This window comes from Crocuta crocuta, unplaced genomic scaffold, assembly GCF_008692635.1.
Source record: "Crocuta crocuta isolate KB4526 unplaced genomic scaffold, BGI_CrCroc_1.0 scaffold25, whole genome shotgun sequence".
Taxonomy (NCBI): Eukaryota; Metazoa; Chordata; class Mammalia; order Carnivora; family Hyaenidae; genus Crocuta; species Crocuta crocuta.
In genome coordinates, this window is record NW_027532015.1 from 10605554 (window position 1) to 10630614 (window position 25061).

The window sequence follows — 25061 nt, forward strand, 5'->3', positions numbered from 1 at the left end:
ATATAATAATTAATATAATTATATAAACATATAATATAGAATATGTAAATGTATACATACATGTTTAAAGTTGGGTCTTTTTAAAATAATTTCAGCCTTTATTTAGAGTATTTACTTCAGTTATGTTTAATGCAATTATATACTGTGATTATATGCAATTATATACTATGATTATATAATATGATTGCATTTACATTTTACCTCCTGCCTCTATTTTGTTGTTGTTCCATCTGTTCTTTGCTTTATTGTTACCACTTTATGACATTTTAATGTTATTAATTGAGAATTGTTTTAGTATTTCATTTTATCTTCCTCATTGCCATTTTACTTCTACTTTTTTATATATTACTTTAGTTCTTTCTCTAAGAAGTAAAATAATGATGATTATCTTATCCTATTCTAAGTTAATATTATATTGATTTATAGGTATTTTAAGGACTTTAATAATTGTACTCAATTCTACCCAAATCTTCGGGTTTTGTTTCCATATACTTTTCTTCTCTCAGTATATTATTCTATCAATATATGTATCTAATATGAAATGCAAAACATATTTTAGTTTTATTTTAATCAGTTAAAATACATAATATTTTATTTACTTACATGTTTTTCTCTATCCCAGCACTCTTGGATCCTTTAGATCCAGTTTCCACCTGGTATCAATTTTCTTCAATCTAAAAAGCTTATTTATCATTTTCAAAGTTATTTTCTGCTAATTCCAAAATGTCAGTTTGCCTTTTTTTTCTTAGTCATGTTTTCTTTTGATCATGGTCAGATTGTCCTGCTTATGCAAATAATTTATAATTTTTGATATGAATAGTGATTTTTTATTGAAAGACAGATACTTTATATAAAGTATTATTAAGCTCTGGATGATGAGAAGATTGATTGTATCCTCCAGGGGACACTCTTTGGATATAACCCTGCATGGTCCTAACTAGTCCTGAGTTCCATTTATTTCTCACTTTAATATCATAAACTTCTTAAATCTATCTTGCCTTCCCTTCAGCTTAGTAGTACTATTTAGCATGGTCCCCCAATAATAAAGGTGATCAAATGACTTGAGAGGAAAAACTTCATATAAAATATCTAGTTGAGCTAATCAAACTTACCCAACAATATGTAAAGTAAAATGAGGAGGTTTAAATTTCAGTCTTCCAGGGTAAAGATATCACCTAGCTTAGTGTAAGGTAGTGATGGTGGAAATGAACAATACATTTGGTTGCAGCTTGTTAGAGGATTTGATCCTGGGTGAGCATGGTTAATGAAGAGAGAAGCATAAAGGATGACTTTCAGCCTCCTGATATATATATATATATATCGTTCCAAAAGGAATTTTGAGCTGGAGATACATGGTGATGCAATGGACTAGAGAGAGAGAGAATAAGAGCAAAACAAAAGGACCTTGGGACAAGGCTTAAGGAATTTGAATATTGAAGGACATGTGAAAGGAAAGAGCCTTCAGAAAAGCAGTACTGTGCCATTGAAATCAAAACCAACACTTCTTTCTTTTTTTAAATATAATTTATTGTCTATTCAATTTCCATACAACACCCAGTGCTGATCTCAACAAGTGCCCTCCTCAATGCCCAGCACCCACTTTCCCTTCTCCTCCACACCCATCAATCCTCAGTTTGTTCTCTATACTTAAGACTCTTATGATATGCCTTCCTTCCCTGTTTGTAACTCTTTTTCCTTTTCCCCTCCCCCATCGTCTTCTGTTAAGTTTCTCAAGATCCACATATGAGTGAAAACATATGGTATCTGTCTTTCTCTAACTGACTTATTTAAGTTAGCATAATAACCTCCACTTCCATCCACGTTGCTGCAAATGGCCAAATTTCATTCTTTCTTATTGCCCACTATACATAGTGTTGGAAGTCCTAGCATCAATAATCAGACAACAAAATGAAATAAAAGGCATCAAAATTGGCAAAGAAGTCAAACTTCACTTTTCACAGATGACATAATACTGTACATGGAAACCCTGAGAGACTCCACCAAAAGTCTGCTAGAACTGATACAGGAATTCAGCAGTCACAGGGTACAAGGTCAATATACAGAAATCGGTTGCATTTTTATACATCAATAATGAAGCAACAGAAAGAGAAATAAAAAAAACTGATCTCATGTACAAATTGCACCAAGAACCATAAAATACCTAGGATTAAACCTAACCAAAAGTGTAGAAGATCTGTATGCTGAAAACTATAGAGAGTTTATGAAGGAAATTGAAGAAGTCACAACAAAATGGAAAAACATTCCATGCTCTTGGATTGGAAGAATAAATATTGTGAAAATGTCAATACTACCCAAAACAATCATACATTAAATGCAATCCCAATCAAAATTGCACCAGCATTTTCTCAAAGCTAGAACAAACAATCCTAAAATTTGTATAGAACCACAAAAGACCTTGAATAGCCAAAGTAATATTGAAGAAGAAAACCAAAATGTGAGGCATCACAATCCCAGCCTCTACTACAAAGCTATAATCATTAAGACAGTATGGTACTGGCACAAAAACAGACACATAAACCAATGGAATAGAATAGAGAACCCAGAATTGGACCCACAAATGTATGGCCAACTAATCTTTGACAAAGCAGGAAAGAGTATTCAATGGAAAAAAAGCCTCTTTAATAAATGGTGCTGGAGAACGGGACAGTAACATGCAGAAGAATGAAACTAGATCACTGTCTCACATCATACACAAAAATAAACTCAAAATGGAAGAAAGGCCTGAATGTGAGACAGGAAACCATCAAAACCCTAGAGGAGAAAGTAGGAAACAACCTCTTTGATCCCAGCCGCAGCAATTTCTTACTAGACACATCTCCAAAGACAAGGGAATTAAAATAAAAAATGAACTATTGGGACCTCACCAAGACAAGAAGCTTATGGACTGCAAAGGAAACAATCAACAAAACTAAAAGGCAAACTACAGAATGGGAAAAGGTATTTGCAAATGACATACTGAATAAAGAGCTAGTATCCAAGATCTATAAAGAGCTTACCAACTCCACACCCAAAAAACAAATAATCCAGTGAAGAAATGGGCAGATGACATCAATAGACACTTTCCCAAAGACATCCAGATGGCCAACAGACACATGAAATGATGCTTAACATCACTCATCATCAGAGGAGGAAAAATCAAAGCCACACTGATTTATCACCTCATGCTGGGCAGAGTGGCAAAAATGAACAAATCAGGAGACTCTAGATGCTGGCGAGGATGTGGAGAAAGGGGAACCCTCTTGCACTGTTGGTGGGAATGCAAAGTGGTACAGCTTCTCTGGCAAACAGTGTGGAGGTTCCTCAAAAAATTAAAAATAAAACTACCCTATGACCCAGCAATAGCACTGCGAGGAATTTACCCGAGGGATACAGGAGTGCTGCTGCATAAGGGCACATGTATCCCAATGTTTATAGCAGCACTTTCAACAATAGCCAAATTATGGAAAGAGCCTAAATGTCCATCAACTGACAAATGGATAAAGAAGATGTGGTTTATATATACAATGGAAGACCGGCACTTATTTCACAATAGGGGATGTTGATGCCCAATGCTGCTGAGACATTTTGTGTATTTTTACTTAATTGTTTATAAGAAAAAGTACTCTCCTGTCTACAGCATGATTATTGGGAGAAACAGTGAGATACATGTGTAAGTTGGATTTCTAACCCATCATGTGCAATATAATAAATGTTTACTATTAGTTTAAGGATAAGGCAGGGAAGCTACATTGGACCCTCTTCATTGTTGCAACAATGTGGAAGATAGAGCACATGAGACCCAGAATAATACCTCTAGTCCACCAGCATTCTATGTAAAAAACAATTCAAGTGTATGAATTATTGATTGAGATATGGATTGAGATTTGGAAGAGATATTAAGAGATTGGTTTGGATTGGAGGATAAAGAAATGGGGTGGAGGAATCTAAGATGATCTTCAGGTTTCTGTTTAGGGAAGTATAATAGAGATTGAAAGGTTATTAACATTGCAGAAATAGAAAAAGAAAAGATTCTTACTATACAAGGCACTGCCAGCAATTCAAAAACATAGAGGTAAACAGGTAAAGGAAATTACCTTTACAATGAATTTCTAAGCTAGGCATTAATCCTACACTCCAGAATACTGGGCAAGTGTACAAATAATCGGGTGTCGAGTACAATCTGGGGGAAAGGACATCAGCAGACACTCTGTTTTATCTAGTTTGCTAATCATGAAATATGGAAAGCTTTATGATAGTGGAAGGACTAGAAAAATGTGTGTATGTAACAAATCACTTTCCTATGTCATGTATACATCTACACATTACATTGCCACTTCTCACTAGTTACAAATTTGTCTATATAGCACAGAAAGAAATTAATAACACTGAATTCTATTTCTAAGCAAAAGCATTTAGAAAACATGAGCAGCAAAATAACTGATACATCTGCAGTGCAGTATTTTCCCCTTGCAATTTGCCTATCTTGATGAAATTTCTTTCCTATGTTTATATTAATTCATTCTTATGCCTCATGGCAAAAAAAAGTGCTAATAAAACAGTATCACATATAATATTTGAACTTACTTGAAAATACTTTTCTGGAGGCTGTGTTGACATATTGAGATTCATTTTATCCAAAATCTAGTATTGTGTTTTAAAAATAAAATCAAAGCTATGCTCCTGTATCAAATTATCTTTTGTCTACAAGGACAATATAATTTTAATTACTTTTACTCTTTTGTCTTCTGTTGCTGGCCAAAGCAGAAATGTAACTCTTATTTTTACAAAAGCACATAAAATAGAAAATATGATTGATAGTTATTCAATTATTATTATATAGGAAATAGTTGCTTATTAAATCCAGTGAGGGGATGCATTTTGATTTCTCTTGTGTATATGTCATTTTACCTAGTTATTGGCTTTTTTCCCACAGATTCATTTATATGCATTTTTATTTTCTATCATTGACTTTTCATACTTGAGGCCTTATGCTAGTGGATATATACACATGCTCACACAAACATAAACATTCATGGAATAGGGGCTGATATGGAACCTTAAAGAAATAAAGGTGTTTTCTTTTTTTTTTTTAATTTTTTTTTAATGTTTTATTTATTTCTGAGAAAGAGAGAGAGGGAGAGAGAGAGACAGCGTGAGCACGGGACGGTCAGAGGGAGAAGGAGTCACAGACTGAAACAGTCTCCAAGTTCTGAGCTGGCTGTCAGCACAGAGCCCGACGCGGGGCTCGAACCCACGAACCGCGAGATCATGACCAAGGCGAAAGTCGGACGCCTAACCGACTAAGCCACCCAGGTGCCCCAATAAAGGTGTTATCAATAGGGATTATGTGAGGTTCGTTTTTGTTTGTATTTTTATCAAGAAAAAAAAATGTGTTAGTACACTTATCATAAAGTAGCCAAATAATTAAGCCTTAAAAAAAGGACTTTTTTCTTTGCCATTAGCAATACATATTTTTTAAAAATTCAAAATTGAAACATGTTATGTGTCCCAAATTTCTTTTTTTTTCAAGTAAAAGAGGTCAAGAATGTATGGAAAATTCTAATAGCAAAATTACATTAGTTATATTTTAAAGTGTTTGTAATAACTAGCAACTGATAGGTTGAGAAGAACTCTGTAAAAATATTTTAGCAATAAAAACATATTTTTCCTGTGTTTTATGATCATGAATAGTTCATAACACTTAACAATAATAAATGGGCCCTGCATTTTTATTTAATTCTTTCATTGCTTTCTCCTTACCACTATTTATGTTGATTTAAAATTGTTGTTTATTTACCAGAGTTCCTTTAAAAATACACCAATAGTTGATGACTTGTATGTTTGTGAGACTCTGGTGGTTCTAATTAGAGTAAAAATGATTTTCATAAATTCTTAAAATTTTTAATGCTTATTTATTTTTGAGAGAGACAGAGAAAGAGAGAGGGAGGAAAGGGCAGAGAGAGATGGAGACACAGAATCTGAAGCAGACTCCAGGGGTTCAAACCTAAGAACCACCAGATCATGACATGAGCCAAAGTCAGGTGCATAACTGACTGAGCCACCCAGACACCTTTTTCATAAATTCTTTGTAAGAATAGTCACTCTGTCAAAATATTATTTGTACCACTTGATTTTCCTGTATATATGAAATGTGTCTGTTTAAGGTGATTTAAAACACTATGATCTAACCCAGAAGATTAAAGGATCCTTGACTCCAATTAGTAATGTGCTTGTGGACATTATTTTTAAGAGTTATCAATATGCTGTTAATGAAAAGGGGCTTGTTGGAGTTTATTGAATTAATCATAAATTGTACAGTTCTCCCTTTAGCAATGCGAGAGGATTACACTTTCCCTTGGAGTTGGTACAGTGCTCCAATTGGCCAACATGAATGGAAGTGTCATTTGTTGCTTGCAGGTACAGGCATTTAATTGTCATTGCAAACCATTTTAGTGATCTCTTCTCCCTGTACAGTTAATCATGGAAATCTGTTCACTAAATAAACATAAAGGACAAATACCCTTAATTAATTTCACTGGGCATATAGTGAAATAGAACACTGAGGCAAAATCATTGAGATTGGATGGTTTTAGTTATTGCAGATAATAGTGCTATCCTGAATGACACAAAAGCTTAACAGGAAATAGTAACATATTAACTCTGCTTTTTCTGGTGAAACAACTTCTGAGACTTAGCAAATTTTAATAATCACAAAGATTATGATTGGTAATCAAGCAACACAATCATATTTGAGTTGGTTCAACTTAGACATTTTTAAATTATATATGTGGCAGGTTAGAGAACTACATATTTAACTGAATATGAGATAGTCATTGTATTAATAATAAAGCCTGACCTATGAGAAATTTCAAATGCTACATATATATAATAAAATATATACATATATAATAAAAATAAAAACATATATATGTAATGTAATATATATAATATAAATATAAATACATAAAAATATTATATATATATATAAAATAAAGAATCCACCAAAATGTTATATTTCAAAAGGACTTTGGCTTACAGGCTGTACCATATGTTTTATAAAAATTTTTCTGTGCTGAGTATAGTTTTCCTATGGATAGACTTATTCTTTGCTTGGATATGAAGAGTACCAAAAAACATACCACTTTTTGAAAACTAAAATTATAAAGGATATTGGGTCTCTAATTTTTTAAAAGTAAGATGATTATTTATTACGGATGGTATATTGCCAATTTATGTATGTTACATAGGCATAGATTTTAATAAAACCCCTTTAAAATCACCCCAGTTCAAACAATAAATCATAGTCACTCTACTGAACTATATGTGCCTGTATGAAGTTCATTATAGCAAGTGAAATGAATGCTGAGATTTGCAAAGATTAATTAAAATTAGATATGCACACCACATTCATACCCCAACCATAATATAATTTCTATGCGGGCATGGCCTTAACACTCTATCACTGGCACCTATTATGACATCTAATAACTAATCAGCACTCAAAAATATGTATTAAGTGGACTTGTGGATGATGACACTACATTGGATGACTAATGTATTAATGGCAGACTTAGGGTTCAAAAAGATTGTAATAATGGAAAGCAGTCATCTAAGACTAAAATCATACATGAATGGAAATTCTGGATTTTCTTTCAAAAATTGTTTTTCAAAAACATGTCAAAAGATGTTTTTATATATAACAAAATAGAGAAAATTTTAAGATTTTCAGAACATTTACTTATTAACTTCTTCAAAAAAAAGTAGTGATTTTGAGACAGTGAAAGAAAATAGGGTGATTTGTTTTATAACTTGCATAATATTAAGTTGTATTAACCAGGAAGGAAAAATCCTGCTGTATTCTCAGTGAAGGCACATAGCTGCTTTATTGTTTAGCTTAGGGGTTTAATGATTTAGAAGAAGAGAGCCTCTGAGTTTGTAGGCGATATTTTTAAGCCAGCTCAGCATTTGCTGAGGGAATTGGGACTGTTTAGAATGGAGAAGAGAATACTTACCAGGTTATAATAATTGTTTGCAAATATTTGGAATACTGTAATATATAGAAGAATGTTCATATTTTGTTTATCTCCAGAGGGCATAACTAAGACTAAACCAATAAGTGAAAGTTTGGAGGCACTATGTCAGAAGATTTTGTAAGAAATTAGAACTGTTTAACAGTGTAATAAGCTACTTCAGAAAGCATGGAATGCCATATGTTAGACATGTCCATCTTTCAGGGATAAACATTATTTCTCCCTTGGTAGTCTAGTTGGACATTTAAAACTTTTACAACCTTCAAATTCCATGTATTTATTATATCTCTATATCATACTGAGAAGTACTGGTTGAATGACTAAAGAATGTACTCAAGTGATTAAAATAAGAATTAGAATGCCTAGGCCATTCAAACCCAAGAGTACAGTCAATGTATTAATGGAATAACTACAATTATGACAGAATTTTCTATCCTCTAATCTCCAGCAGAATAGCTGGAATGCCAGAACCTCAATGTTTATCTTACTCCAGCAGGATCATGAGGAGTGGCTCACAACTTTTCTTTGAGGGCCATTAAGCCTCTGTCTTTTCTCATCTGTCACAATGATGTCACAACAATAATATCATTTCTTTCAAATTAGTAGAGAGTTGGGTGCTCCTTTCTATTATTTGTCTTGCGCAGTTATTTTTTTTAGGCAAAGTATTTTCCCACTATTTTGTGAAAACTTTCTCACCAGCATCATTTCGCTCCCATAGAAATCAAAGTTTAATGGTGACACCAGGATATTTGGATGTTATACTGAGTGGGAATGACATTCTTTCATATTTTCTTTCCTTTTTTTTTAAATCAATATAACAAGACCCTTGGCTTTGCAAGTTTTTTTTTCATAAGATTCACAGTGCTTTTGTGTTCTAGTTCTTAAACTAACTTGCTCTTTCAGTTGAAAACATTATTCTCTAATTCAGAAATTAGCATGTTTCCTTCAAGGATTGTTTGCAAGACAATGAAAGTAACATTAACTTAAAGAAAACACTTCCATTCCCAGTGATTTTTTTTTTCCTTCTGCACTCAATTCAAGAAGGGAGAAAATATTTTTCCGCTCATTGGCTTCAACTTTTTATTCTATCTGTCCCTATTTTTTCCATAGAAGTTTTTTTCTATCTATTCAGTAAATACTGAAGAAGATACCTATTATCTTCTCTGTCCAGCACCCTCCTTTCTCTTCACAGGAACTGCCCACACCTGGAACCATATCCACCAATTTACAGGGGGACTAGTAGAGTGGAGGGCAGGATTGCAGTCATGCCTGACTGAAGATGAATCTGTCTTTTTTTTTTTTTTTTGGAGACCAGTTTATAATGAGAAAAGGGAGAAGAGAGGAAAGAAATGAAACAAGAGAGGCGAGTGTACTAAGGGGTTCAAGTTCCTCATTCTAGTTATTTCCAAGGTCCGAGGACATTCCTGCTACACATAATTTTAAATTCAAGAGTTCTAACCTATCTTAGATTCCATGAGATAGTAAATGTCTTTTTTTTTTTTTTACCAATGCTGGGGTGAGTGAGATCTCTGGTTACTGAAAACCAACAGATTAATGACTAACATGAAAAATGCATGTTCATGGTTAGAACTTCAACTATCTAACTTTCATGGGTATCTCTTCAAGTATTATTTAACCTTAAATTATAGCTTTGTCAGAGTCCCTTGCTGTATTTTATTATATTTTGTTTTAATTTTCTTTTGAAACATATATTTGGAGCCAAAACTTTGACCTCCACTTTCCTTTTATCAGATTAATTTAACACCAATAGTAAGCAAGTTAAGAAGAACCTAGAACTAAGGCTGAGTCTCATTGCCTCCTTCATTAATTTTTACTGGTTCTAACTTTCTTGACTATATTTAAGTCTTAGTACAGAGCGATGTTAGAAAACAGAAGTCAGGGGCGCCTGGGTGGCTTAGTCGGTTAAGCGTCCGACTTTCGCTTAGGTCATGATCTCACGGTTCGTGGGTTCGAGCCCCGCGTCGGGCTCTGTGCTGACTGCCAGCTCAGAGCCTGGAGCCTGTTTCAGTCTGTGACTCCCTCTCTCTCTGACCCTCCCCTGCTCACACACTCTCTCTCTCCCTCTCCTAGAAATAAATAAAAACATTAAAAAAAAAAAAGAAAACAGAAGTCAGAAGACAATCAGGGTCTTCACTTTTGGTATGTTAATATTAGCAAAGAAAAGAGATTCACATTGCTGTCCAAATTTGTGAAGATTGGCATATTGTAAGGTTCTGCTCATATAATTCCTAAATAGGAACAGAAAGACATACCACCGTATCTTGTGGGAGGCCTTATTCATTGGTTTTTACCTGTTGGCACAGTCAACTGTGAGTATCTGGAAGTATCTTAAGTTGGTTTCACCAGGGGTGAAGCCAACAAATGTCAAATGCAGGAACATAAATACTCCTACCCCTTGAGCCCCAATCAAGACATCTTTGAGGTGTGTCCTCCTTGGTCTCCAAAGCTTCTCCACATGCTGGGGCCAGAGTGATCCTCTGAAACTTTGTGTGATTTCAGACCCTTTCAGGGCTTCTTTCCCCGTTCTACTTCATTTCCTGCTGAATTTCATGGAATTACAATCTAATAAATCATTTTCACATATCTCTTATTTGAAGGAATACCTCTGGGGATATTAACCTAATGTATGTACTAATGACTTGAGAGGTGATAACCCAAGCCTGCAATATTTGTCCACACAGAAGGAACATCATGCAGAAAGGGACCACTTGTCATTCAAATTTTAATATGAGGAAAACTCACCAACTTTCTACTAATACTACCATTAGCCTTTTTTCCCCCTAAATTGGTATCACATATAATTTTCTTCTGGGTATTTTGTGAGTACCAAATACAGTATACATCATTATCTAACGCTATCCGTCATGTGTGTCTTTGGGCACATTCACAAATATTTGCAACTTTCTATCTCATATCGACATTATATATAATAATAAAAGTAACTATCCAGTGTTTCTCAACCAGGAATGGGATAATAATCACATTTTTTGTAGTAGAAACACAGAGATCATCTTATGGGCAGGAATATTTCCATAAACTCAGTCTTCCATGAAAAGCATTTATGTACATACATAATACATACATTACAGAGCTCTGAGGTCAGGGTTCAAGTCCACCTAAAACTTTTTCTATTGCTGTTGAGAGATCAGTATGTTAAATATTATCTTAGTGATGGTGGAGACCACAACAGACTTAATCTCTAATTTTTTTTTAATTTTTTCTGTTATTTCCATATTATTTTGAAATTTTCCTTTGGATTATATTTTAAATTTATTAGAAAGATTTTTCTAATAAAACTAAGAATTGGTGGATCATGAAAGTAAAATAACTGCTCGTACTTTGTGAGTTTAATAATCCCCATTACCAGAAACTGAATAGGATATCATATGGAAGCTGTTGGTATCTTGCTCTGTTCCTCATAGTGGCCAGTCCAGGGCCCCCACCTGCTGTGCACGTCATAGCAGCTAATGCCTTACAGCTGCCCCCTTCTCAAATTACCTGCCACCAAACAGAAGCCACCTAGCCTCGGTTAGGTTGTCAGGTTTAACAACTAAAAATGAGAGGTCAAAACTATTTCATGATAATAATGCATCCTCTGCACTTTTATATTGATTCTCCTATAAGTGTACAATGGACTGTTTCAGAACAGAACATGTGTGTGATGAAGCCATTGCTCTGATGGCTAATGACATGTGTGAGACAATGATGACAGTCCCATTGTTTTCTGTTACGCCAGACATTGAAGTTATTCAAAAATAAGTAAAACATTTCGACTATTCTCAGTAACTATTTTTATTTTGAAAATACAATCATTTTCATGAGGATTTGTTATGTTTATGTGTAATGTGCTTCCATTTCTAAAATGAATTAGTAGTACACAAATATGTAATTGGTTTTATTTTTAAAGGAAATTCTTTCCTTGAACCATAGGAAGTTAGAACATGGTAAAAGCTAATTTTGTAGGTTTATTACTGACATTGTCATCTAAAATACCTATCAGATTTTTAAAATTAGTTTTAAAACACTTAAAGATGAATATTAGAACTTGTGGTAAATTTGCATGGCAATAAGAGCTACACATGTGTAAGTTTAATGGTGGTAATTGGCTTAACAAGGCAGTAATGCCCAAATCCTGCTCAAAATAAGAAAATCTGCTACTCAAACCCTGGAGGAGGATTCCTGCACAGGAAATCAAGACAACCAGAAAAGCACTTTATTATTTTATTGGGTTTAGCCCACAATTACATTTAGATCTTGAACAAGTTGGGCTGGACCCCGCTTAAATGACATTAATATGTATTACAAGTTGCCTCAAGAGCTCTTTGAAATAGTGAGAGTTGTAAAGCCTGCCTCATGTATTTTCCTTGAACTTCTAAAACTGTTTCATGCTTGGGCTTCTACCAGTCTAATGAGAGGAATGTTGAGCACTCACCTATGAAATGGGAGAGTCAAGGCAAGAGGAAAGAGGTAATTTGGCCCCAAACCTACAGTGGATTACTTATCTAAGGCCAGGTCAGCACTTGGGAGCCAGCTGCGAATTTGAAAAAAGGGTGGAGGCCCCAAACAATACCATTTCATACTTCCCTAGATAGAATTTTGGAGGGAAGAGGTGTAGAAAGATTTCTCCAATTAATCTCATAAATGACTGCCTGACATTAGACTTCAGCATTTTTTACGTGATTGTCTGAACCTTTTTTTAATTTTTTTTTTATGTTTTATTTATTTCTGAGAGAGAGAGAGAGAGCGAGCATGAACAGGGAAGATCAGAGAGACAGGGAGGTACAGAATCTGAAACAGTCTCCAGGCTCAGAGCTAACTGTCAGCACAGAGCCGGACGTGGGGCTCGAACCCACGAACCGTGAGATCATGACTTGAGCCGAAGTCGGACGCTTAACCGACTGAGCCACCCAGGCACCCCAGATTGTCTGAACCTTTGAACTTCTTTGAAAACTACTCTTGATGTAAAGAGGCCTAGTAAGTGTCCTAAAATAAGACCTATTTAGGTCAATATCCGGTACATTCAAACAGTACAGTGAGGAAAGAAGAGATGGTAGAGGAAACAACAACAACAACGACTTAGTCTCAGAACTCTGTCATGCCTGTCAATCTCATGTAATTATTGGAATGACTTTAGTGAGTCAGAGCTGTGACTACCTATTTTAGGGGTAAAAGGCAGTTGATCAGAAAAACAATTCCAGAACTTTTGATGCCACTTCTCAAGCCAGTTACTGCATCTCTAGGACTTTCTCATGCTATTTCTGACATACATAGACTCAAGACCTTTGGATCATCCCTCCATGGTTTCTCCAGAAGCTTCTGAACTGGTTCAAAATGACACAACTTGAACACAAGCCTGCATTAGACACTGTGCTGCTAATCAACCCACACTGTAGTTCCCTCCTGGAATTCTACTCAGCTGTGTTGCCCAAGCAAACTCTCCAATCCCCAAACCCCACCTTTGACAGAGAGAAGTACAAGTTGAAATAAATAAAACCTTCCACCCTAGAATCACATCAATTTAAAATTCAAATTATGAAATTTCCCCTCATTCCCATCACACTCTGGTTCAAAATCAGATGGGTTTTTTGTGAGACCAGATGTAAGGTCCACCACTGGCGATGTGACGGAGACTATATACCAGCTCTGAACCACTGCCCTGTCCCTAAACCCTCATGGGTCCTACTTTTCCAAAATTTTTCAGAAATACACTGAGCAACCATAACGAAGTATCAGGTAATACTGGAGTAAGGTGCGTCCCAAGTCCAATATGAATGGTGTCCTACAAAAAGGAGAAACTTGCAGACAGACATGTATTTAGGGAGAATGCCGTGTGAAAATAAAGGGAGAGATTGGGGTGATGCTTCTATATGCCAAGGAGTACTATAGATTGCCAGGGAACCCCCAGATTCATCCTTAGAGCTCTCCGAAAATCATGATTACTCCTTGATCTCAAATTTCTGCCTCTAGAACACTGTGAGACAATATATTCCGGTTGTTTAAGCTATTCAATTTCTGGTGGTTTGTTACGTAGCTCTAGTCAATGAATACAAATATATTAAGCTTCTTTACTTATTTGTTTGTTGTAAATAATTTGATGAACACTCATGAAATATCAGCTCTATTTTTCAAAGAGGAGAGACTATACAGTAACAAATGATATCAAAAACAGTAGATTCCTATAATAAAGTTGATTTCTTACTGATAGAGTCCTATTCATTGAGGATCAGCTGAAGCTGTGCCCTATTTCACTGAGTGAGTTCTCTCCTTGCTCAGTGGCACAGTAAAGTGGCCAGCTTTACCAACTATCATGTGGTAGTTGCTACAGCACAAGAGAAGAGATATGGTGAATCATACACTGGCTCTTAAGCCTTCTCTCTGAAGGTAGCACATGCCGTGCCAGTGAAAGTTACATGGCCTCACTTAATTTCAAGGGGCTGGGAAAAATCCCTACAATGTGCTCAAAAGGAGAAGAACCAAAATATATATGATAAGTCTAACATCTGATCTAACATCATCACAGATCCAATACAATACCAATAGCTTATATCGTCATAAGCTTGTTTTAGAACATTAGAACATTTCCTTTAAACTCAAAAGGCCCTTTAATCATTTGAACAGTCAGTCTTCTTCTAACCCCTCTCGCTGAAGCAAGCATGATTTGGTTTCGGTCTCTCTAAGATTGCTTTTCTGGACATTTCATTTGAATAGGATCATAAAATATGCAGTCTAGCTTCAACTAACTTTACATGTCTTTACATAAATTGTAAAATCTTTACAATATACTTTAATTTTCACCTCTCATCTGCTGCACTATTATTGGCATAAACTTTACTTCTACTTTGGTTATAAATTTCATATATTCATATTTTGGGGCTTCTAAGAACCTTTAAAGATTTTTTAAATGGAAAATGTCTTGTATCAAAATATACAAAAATATTGTAATTCAAGTTAAGAAACTATATAACTCAATTAAAAATGGACAAAGGACTTGAATAAACACATTAGGAAAGTAGATGTAACAAAATACTTTACAAAATAAAAAAAATATACAAATGTCCAATCGGCCATAAACTGATGCTGAAAATTAGTAAGAGGAAAATTTACACTAAAGCAAAAATAAGTTAAATAAACAAAAACAAGTAATAAGTTATCTCTACACACTCAGGCTAAATTATTTTTTAATGACAAATCCAGGTGTTGACAAGGATGCAGGAACTCTCATTTGTAACAGGTAGGACTCTCATAAAAAGAAATATATATATATATTTACCATACTTCCTGGCAATCTTTTAAAATATTCACCCTCTGTGAAAATATATGCACACATACAAACAGACACACACACATACACATTTGGACACACATGTTTCTAACAACTTTATTCATAATGGCCAACAATTCCAAATAAATAAACATTTAATGTAGGGTGCATGGGTGGCGCAGTCAGTTACATGTCTGACTCGATCTCAGTTCAGGTCTTGATCTTAGGGTTGTGAGTTGATCTTAGGGCCCTGTGTTGGGCCCCACACTGGCTTTGGAGCCTACTAAAAATATTAAATTACATTAAACTAAGTTAATTTAAATATAAATTTAAAAATACATTTAATGCAATTCCCATCAAAATACAAAGAACATTTTTTACAGAGCTAGAACAAACGGTCCTAAAATGTGTATGGAGCCACAAAAGACCCAGGATAGCCTAAACAACCTTGAAAAAGAAAAGTAAAGCTGGAGGCATCACAATTCCAGACTTTTAGTTATATTACAAAACTCCAGGGGCACCTGGGTGGCTCAGTCGGTTAAGTGCCTGACTCTGGTTTTGGTTCAGGTCATGATCTCGAGGTTTCATGAGTTTGAGCCCCACATCAGGTTCTGTGCTGGCAGTGCGGAGCCTGCTTAGGATTCTCTCTCTCCCTCTCTATCTGCCCTTCCCCCCCTCACACTGTCTCTGTCTCTCTCAAAAGAAATAAATAAACTTAAAAAAAAACTCCAGTGATGAAGACAGGATGGTACTGACACAAAAATAGACATGTAGATCAATAGAAAAGAATATAAAATCCAGAAATGAACCCACAACTATATGGCTAGTTACTCTTTGATAAAGCAGGAAAAAATATCCAATAGGGAAAAAAAAGTCATTTTCTGCAATAAACAGTGTTGGGAAAACTGTAAGCAGAATGCAGAAGAATGAAACTGGACCCACATTCTTATGCCATACATCCAAATAAATTCAAAATGGATGAAAGACCAAAATGTGAGACAGGAAACCATCAAAATCCTAGAGGAGAACACAGGCAGTAGCCTCTTTGACCTCAGCTGCAGCAACCTCTTACTAGATCAGTCTCTTGAGACAACAGAAACAAAAGCAAATATAAACTATTGGAACTACATCAGAATAAAAATAAAATAAAATGAAATAAAAAAAACTTCTGCACACTGAAGGAAACAATCAACAAAACTGAAAGGCAACCTACTGAATGGAAGAAGATATTTGCAAATAACATAAAGGATTAGTGTCCAAAATATGTGAGTAACTTATCAAACTCAACACCAAATAAACAAATATTCCAATTAAAACTGAGCAGAGACATGAATAGACATTTTCCCAAAGAAGACATATAGATGACTAACAGACACATGAAAAGATGTTTAATGTCACTCATCATCAGGGAAATACGAATCAAAACTACAATGAGATACCACCTCACACCTGTTAAAATGGCTAAAATTAATAACATGAGAAACAACAAATGTTGGTGATGATGTGGAGAAAAAGGCACCCTCATGCACTGTTGGGAATGCAAACTGGTGCCCCCACTCTGGAATATCGTATGGAGGGTCCTCAAAAAGTTAAAAATAGAACTACCTTTGCATCCAGCAATTGCACTACTAGGTATTTACACAAAATATACAAAAGTGTCATTTTGAAGGGGTACATGCACCCCAATATTTATAGCAGCATTATCCATAATAGCCAAATTATAGAAACAGCCTGAATGGCCATTGACTAATGAATGGATCAAGAATATGTGGTTTATATACACAATAAAATGTTACTCATCCATGAAAAGGAATGAAATCTTACCATATACAATGATGTGGATGGAGCTAGAAAGCATCAAGTTAAGTGATATAAGTCAGTCAGAGAAAGACAAATATCATATGATTTCACTCATATGTGGAATTTAAGAAATGAAAGATCATACGGGGAAAGAAGAGAGAGGCAAATCAAGAAACAGACTCTTTACTATAGAGAACAAACTGATGGTTACCAGAGAGCAGGGAGTGGGGTATGGGTTAAATAGGTGATGGATGGGGATTAAGGACGGCACTTGTGATGAATGCTGGGTGTCGTATGTAAGTTTTGAATCACTAAATTGTATACTTAAAACTAGCATTACACTGTATGTTAACTAACTGGAATTTAAATAAAACCAAAACAACAATAACAATAATAAAAAAATAACTCAAAGTATGGCATATGAATATAATGGAATTTATCTCACCCATAAAAATAAATAAATTATACATATGTAAATAGGGATGAATCTCAAGAAGATTATCATTAGCTAGAAAAGTCAGCCACAACAGAGTATATACTGTGTGAATCAACTTATAGGAAGTTCTAGTACACACAAAACAAATCTGAAGTGAAATAAATAGAATAAATATTTGCTTAGGTGGTGGATATGTTCTACATGTTGATTGTATGGTGGTTTATGGGTAAATATATTTGTCAAAACTCATTGAATTGCATGAATTCAAGTAAATGCATCTTTACATGTAAATACAATACTTGTAAATAAAATCGCTTTGAAAATGTCATTTATCCCTAATCACTCTGTATGATCCTTTAATAACTAGCAAGAAATGTTTAAAATTTCCACTTAATAGCAGGTATGTCTATGTATATTTCACTTTCCCCTAAATAGATATCTACTCTGATTTCTAAAATTCAGTATGTGTTTTAAATAAGACTTCTCTGCCTTTCCAATTTATTTTAAACCTGATAAAGAGGTAACAAAAAAGGAATCTTATGGTGATAGAACTTGTTTGTATCTTGACAGTGGTAACTCCATGTATATACACATGTGATAAAATTGTGTAGAACTAAATATGCATATACAAATGAACACAAGTAGAACTGAGGAAACTTAATGAGATCAGAGGATTAAATCAATGTCAATAATTGGATTCTTATTTATACCATGATTTTGCAAGCCTTTGCCACTGGGAGAATATGGGCCTAGAATGCAAGAGAATTCTCTGTCTTATTTGTCTTATTTTTCACAACTGCATTTGCACCTACAGTTATCTCAAAATAAAAAAAGTTTAATTAAAAAGCCTAAAACTGCTGCAAGAAAAATAGTTTTTGTTCACTAAAAATATCTTACATTCACTGTTCCTGCTAACTACACTTCTTACGCCATACCAGTAGCAATCTGATTGAAAAAGCCAGGAACTTCTATAGACTCATTTTCTTTAACGATAATTTCACTTGGGAGTTATATAAATCACATTAAGTTTTTTTTTTTAACTTTTCCAACAAGAATCTGTATTTATTCAGATATGCCACTGTACTTTTTCTATTCATTGCAGCATACTAAAAATCACTGTATTTGAATTCACTCTCCAGGACCCTAGAATCCATAATAATTTGGACTATTCCAATTACTTAGCAAGAATCATTTAGGGAACATGTGTAATAGAGGGCCAAGACAGTCTCCAAATATGCCACCCGTGTTTTCTCTCCTCTGCCCTGGATGTGGTTCACAAAATGGAGTTGAAATGTTGGAATTGCAAGTAGACCGTGGTACAACACTAAGAGAAACCAGTCCAGTAACTGTCAGGGTGATCGTGGCTAAATGGCCTCCAAATTATTACCACATATAGTTGTTTTTCAGCTCTTTACTCCCCTTTTCTACAAACTGCTAGCCATTCATTATGGTCTTTTTTTTTTTTTTTCTACTACTATCTGTTATTTTTATAAAGCAAGTCAAGGTTTTGTGGTGTTAATGACTTCCACCAACTAAGTGGACCTGCTCTTGGTCCTTGATCACTTAGTGTCGTATTGTACTTCCTCAATCTACCTTTAGACAAGTTCTTGCTACCTTCATTTATACTTCTTTTTCCAAGTGAACTAACTTATTATAAACCACTTAGAGTAGCTATTTTAAATATATTCCTTATAAGAATCCTAAATGTATGATTTTGTTATACAGCTACTAGTTCGTCCTGCCTTTGCCTTAATAACTGTCTGTAGACCCGAAATGCTTTACCCATCAAACACCTATTCAGTTTTGCCCTGTTAGTTCCATTTGTAGGATTTTCTATGCTCTTTAAATAGTAAGTTTTTAAGATTGAACAGTGATTCTAGCAGAGGTAATACTGCCTTAGGAGCTAATCAACCACCTGGGAATCAAGGACTCTGATTTTTAATTTCCTTCCTTTGACTAACTTGCCAAAATTCTGGGATAATCACAGTTTCCAGGTACATCAAATTCTGCCTTAAGTAAAGTAGGATTAATAATGTAGTAAGGATTTGGTGAGGTGGAACTAATGGATTTTAATATTTTGCAATGATAAAATATCACATGGGGACATTTGGAAATAAGTCTATCATTCTACTGAATGAAATTTCTAAACATGTGAATTTTTAATGTAACCTGGACCCAGTCTTTGAAAGTGTTTATTTTGTTCCTGTGGCCCTGCAGTTTTCCAAAATTTTATTTATTCATGAATAGGTTAAGAACAAGTAAAATTAAATCAACTTTGCCATTGTTCCTTTTGAAAAGACCTCCAAAGACTAAATAGTAAATGAAGCCTAAAATGAACAGTCAGCTCAAGCCCAGCAGGAGAGTTCCTCAGAGGGGGACAGATTTGGAAACTAACACTTTTCCATTTGCTGTATCGCTACAGAGGTGTGAATTTCTAGGAAGTCACACAGACGGCTTAAATGGGAAAACTTGCAGAGCACATACAATTTCCCTTTCATGGTCATTTCAAACTCCTATCCTTCCCTTGCACCCGAATCCCTTATTTCTTGTCAGAGTGCTCTACCTGTCAGGATGACCGATCTTACTAGCTTGCTCACTACAGATCCTAAGTGGGTCACTGTTCCATCAGCTTTTTTTAAATGAGAAAATTGATAATTTCTTACGTCAGCGCAGTCTAGAAAAGTACTCTCTCATGGAGTTGTAGGCAACTGTGGATGGAGTGGGCAGTGTGGATTCCAGTGAAACATTGAAAGAGGTGTGTTGCTTCACTTCCAAAAGGCTGCACTCCAATTGTTTTATTTTTTTCCCCTAAACTCAAGAATATACAAGTCTCCTGCCAGTGAAACTAGTCTTTTTTTTTTGGTTTTCTGTTAGACATCAGCCATTGTTGCTAATGACGATAATCACAGCAAAGATTGAAAAACCTGCAACTGATTTCACATGTACTACAGACAAGATCTACAAAGCTACGCTTTCTTTATGTAGCAGCTGATTTTAATTCTCATAACTACCCTGAGAGGCCTCTCTATCCTCATTTTATATATGAAAATGTTGGCTTAGAGAACCCTAGTAACTGCTTAAGGTAACACAACTAGTAAGTTGTGGACCTACGTAAAAATTCACCTTTCTGTGAAACCAAAGTCTGACTTGCCACCTTCCCTCATCGTTACTGTCACTCTTCATTAAAAGCTGCTGCTCTATTGCATTAGTCATCCTTAAATGTTGGCCTGGGGATGTAATCTGAAAGGTAGGATAACTCCAATTTCCCTGACATGGGATCTAAAATTTCATAGTTGAGCACTACATAAATTGAATCATTAGAAATCTCTTTGAAAAGGCGAATGCTAGTTATTCCTAGGCAAGTGAAAATAGATGTCCGCTCCCTCTTCTCCAACAACTCTGAATTCCTGGCGGCTGTGAAACGAACATTTTAACAGAAAGGGTTACAAACCAAGGTAAGAAGAAACTTAAAATATGTAGCCTTTCTATCCCTGCTCCCATGTTTTTCCTTTTTTCTGCTCTTCTCCTAGACCTCTAATGATGTTTCCACAGCTTCTTTTTTTTCATTCCCACACCGCTCTCTCACTCTCCATGATTCCTTTCTATTCTCCCAACTCTTTTCTTTCCTCACCTCTTCTTTACCACCTCTAAGTCATAAATATTGTTGTTAAAGGCAGTAGTCTGTACCGTATGCATACTCTGCTTGCACACTCAAGTTCTTTTTTTTTTTTTTAATTGCATCCAAATTCGAACACAATTCCTGTGGCCACTCAGGGATAGAATTAAGGTATCAGGACTGGCCAGAGGAGGTGTTTGGTTGGTTGGTTGGTTGGTTACGGTACCTTCTTAGAAGCGCTAAAGCACAATTCTTTCTCTGTGAAATCAGACTGGACAACAAATAAAGGTATTTTTGAGACTTCAATTTATTAGGGAGACTTGCTAAGGGGGGATAAGGGGCAAGCTGGCCTTGCAGGAGGCATGACTGCTGATCCTAGAGCTCATTGTTTTTTACAATTAGAACACTGAGTTTCTAATTGTAAAATAGTTGCCAATATGATAAATGCCAGTTCTTGGCCAGGAGTCACAAATTTGCTTCTGTAAAGGCTGGAGAGTAGTTTCAGCATTGAAGGTCCTGAGGTCTCCATCATGATTTCTCAACTTTGGTAATGAGAAAGTAGCTAAAGGCAATGTGAAAATAAATGACCGTGGCTCTAGTCTCATAAAATGTCACTTACAAAAACGGGTAAATGGTCAGATTTGGCCCATAGGGTGTTCTGCTGATCTGTTCTGGAGCATCTTTAAAAAATAATCATAATGTTTCTTTATTTTTGAGAGAGAGAGAGAGAATGAGCAGGGGAGAAACAGAGAGACACAGAATACAAAGCAGGCTCCAGGCTCTGAGCTGTCAGCACAAAGGCGGATGTGGGGCTTGAACCCACAGACTGTGAGATCATGGCCTGAGCTGAGGTTGGATGCTTAACCAACTGAGCCACCCAGGTGCCCCTGGAGCCTCTTTTAGCTCTTAGTGCCTATATCCAACCAATCATCATATTTTATTTTTTTACTTTTTAAAATATTTTTATTTATTTCTAGGAGAGAGAGAGAGAGAGTGAGCAGGGGAGGGTCAGAGAGAGAGGGAATCACAGACTCTGAAACAGGCTCCAGGCTCTGAGCTGGCAGTCAGCACAGAGCCCAACGCGCGGCCCAAACCCATGAACCGCGAGATCATGACCTAAGCGAAAGTCAGACGCTTAACCGACTAAGCCACCCAGGCGCCCCGCAATCATCATATTTTAAATAGTCTACTTTAAACAAGAGTAATCTATTCTCTCTTCCTTTCCTGGGCACTTATGTTCTATCTATTGAGTTAATCAGTGACTATGAATTATCTCATTTAAATGTAAAACTACCTGTGAATTGCTCTATTGTCATCAGTATGAGGCTTAGAAAGGGTAAGTAACCTGCCCCCCAGCATGCAGCTGTTAGTAGCTGGAATGTGTTTAGGGAATATGTCTCTTCCCTAATCTCCTAAATGATCTTTCTGTCTAAATTCCCGGCACTGCTTCTCATCTTGCACAAGGCTACTGGAGTGATTAACTACAGTTTAAACATAATCTGATTCTTCACTTGTTTAAAAGTCCTTAGTGAACTGGCCCTAGCTAACCTCTCCAACTCTCCTTAGCAAGAACCCACTCATTCTCACCCATTCCACCCCCACCAACACACACGCAGACTCGCCCAGTGTGTGAACTTAGATCTTAGCCATAACAAACTGCTGTAAGTCTCATAAACACATAAAACAGCTTCCATCCCACCATGGTTTTACTCATGAAACTTTTGATTCTCCTCTTTCCCCTCACTCTCCTCCACTCACTCCTTTAATATTCTCTGCCTCTTAGTGTGTTTCTAACATTCCTCCAAGAAAGCTTTCTTGACACAGTTCAGGTGAACGTTTATCTCCTTATTCCGAATGTTCTATTCCATGATACTTGTAGTATATCACTGTATAACATTTTTGTTTGTCTTACTGTGCACTGTTTTCATTGCCTTTTTATTGTGTCTGTCTGTCTATTACATACAGAAGGGTACTACTTGACTGGGAAGTTGACCAATAATTATGCAACCTGAAAATTTCACACAATTTATAAGAAAATAATGTAATGCAGTTCTGTGAAAATATAAGAAAAATTGCCAAATATGAACTGTGGTTATTTAAAAATATGTATTACATCCCCATAAGTATGAAAACCTACCTTAGTGATAAAGAACATGAATACATACAGTTTTACAGTCCTGTTTTTTGTTTTATTTTGTTGGTTTTGAGGGGACGAGGGGAGTTAAAATATGAGACGTGTTATGATCTAAATTATAAGACCCCTGTGAGGTCACTTCTATGAGATTATGGATTGCTCTATAATAAAAAAAATTTACTTAGATAAAATAAGAATAATATTCTTAATGTTACAAGATACCTCATGCCAAATGAGAACAGTATGTTAAATAAATTTTCAAGTTACTGCATTCTTGGATCATTCAAAAACTCTAATGATGATTATGACCATGATTTGGAAAATCAACTATTATTAGTGTCCTGAGGTACAGATTTAAGAATAAAACCTAGGAGTGCTTGAGTGGCTCAGTCAGTTATGCAACAGCTCTTGATTTCCACTCAGGTTCGGATCTCATAGTTCATGAGACTGAGTCCCCACATCGCTCTGCACTGACAGCGTGGAGCCTCCTTGGGATTCTCTGTCTCTCCTCTCCCTGCCCCTCACCTGCTCCGTCCTCTCTCTTTCAAAATTAAATAAACATTAAAAAAGAATAAAATCTAGGCAAGAGGTCTATGATAACAAATGAAAAACATCAACTGAAATCTTTATGATGCTTATAAAAAACTACACTGAAAAAATAATTTAGCATGTGAAAGCTAAAAGGGTCTTCTATTCTTTTGGGCAAATGTATTCAGAGTTTATGTTAATAATGTGTTTGTCCTATTCTTTCATTATTATTTACGAAGCAATATTTTACTTTGCCACAGTTGGCTTCTTTACATGAAAGTGACTCTTTTAATATAGGGATAGAACCCAAAACTCTGGTACCACAAAGTAACCTTGAGCCTCATATGTGAAATTAGTTGGAAACTTTCCTACTAGACTGCAGCCTTGCTGAAGGGGCCATTTGGAAGCAAATAATCATCTTCTAGTTACTAAATTGGCAAAAAGCAGTCATTGTCCTTCTATTTACATGGTGAGGGAAGAATCCATAGGGATGAGTGAGTTGGGGAAAAGGCAGCTTTACTGTGAATTTACCTGAGAATAGTGTTTACTAATGAACTATTCCAAACACTTTAGTGGCCCGAGGGAGTCTTCTCCTTGTCTCAGAAGTATAGCATTTGATAGCAAACACACTTCACTTGTGACAATTGTAAAATGATTCCAGCCTGCAGTCCTGTCTCCAAACAAGGCTGCAAGGAATTCCCAGGAGACACCGGCGAGCTACACTTGTGCATTACAGTTTCTAATTCCAGAGAAGCAAACAGGACAGAAATAAAGCCACAGGACTTCTAGCTCCTGACTCATTAAGATTAGTTGAGAGTATGGTGTGCCAGCCATCAAATTAGTAAAGGATTTTGTCTTATCTTCTGTTTCAATAATAACAAGAACTCCGTTTCATAGCTCATGAATGACAACATGCCTCAAATAATGATATGTGATGCTGTGGCTGAGTCCATTGCTTTTTATCAGCAACCAACAGGTAATAAAATAGGAGACAATGACTATACATGGTTTTGATATACATGACGTAATCCTAGGAAACCATGGAAAGAAAGGTCTGTAGCCTTGGTTACGGGTGTGGTAGCAAATGAATATCCACTGAAAATCGCAATTGGCAGGGTGTGCTTCTTGTTTTCATATGAAAAAGTTATGAAGCGTATCATTGAGACAATTGATCAAGGCCAATATATTCAATGAAAAATAACCTCTAAGCCCTTAAACTATGTAAAGAAATTCAG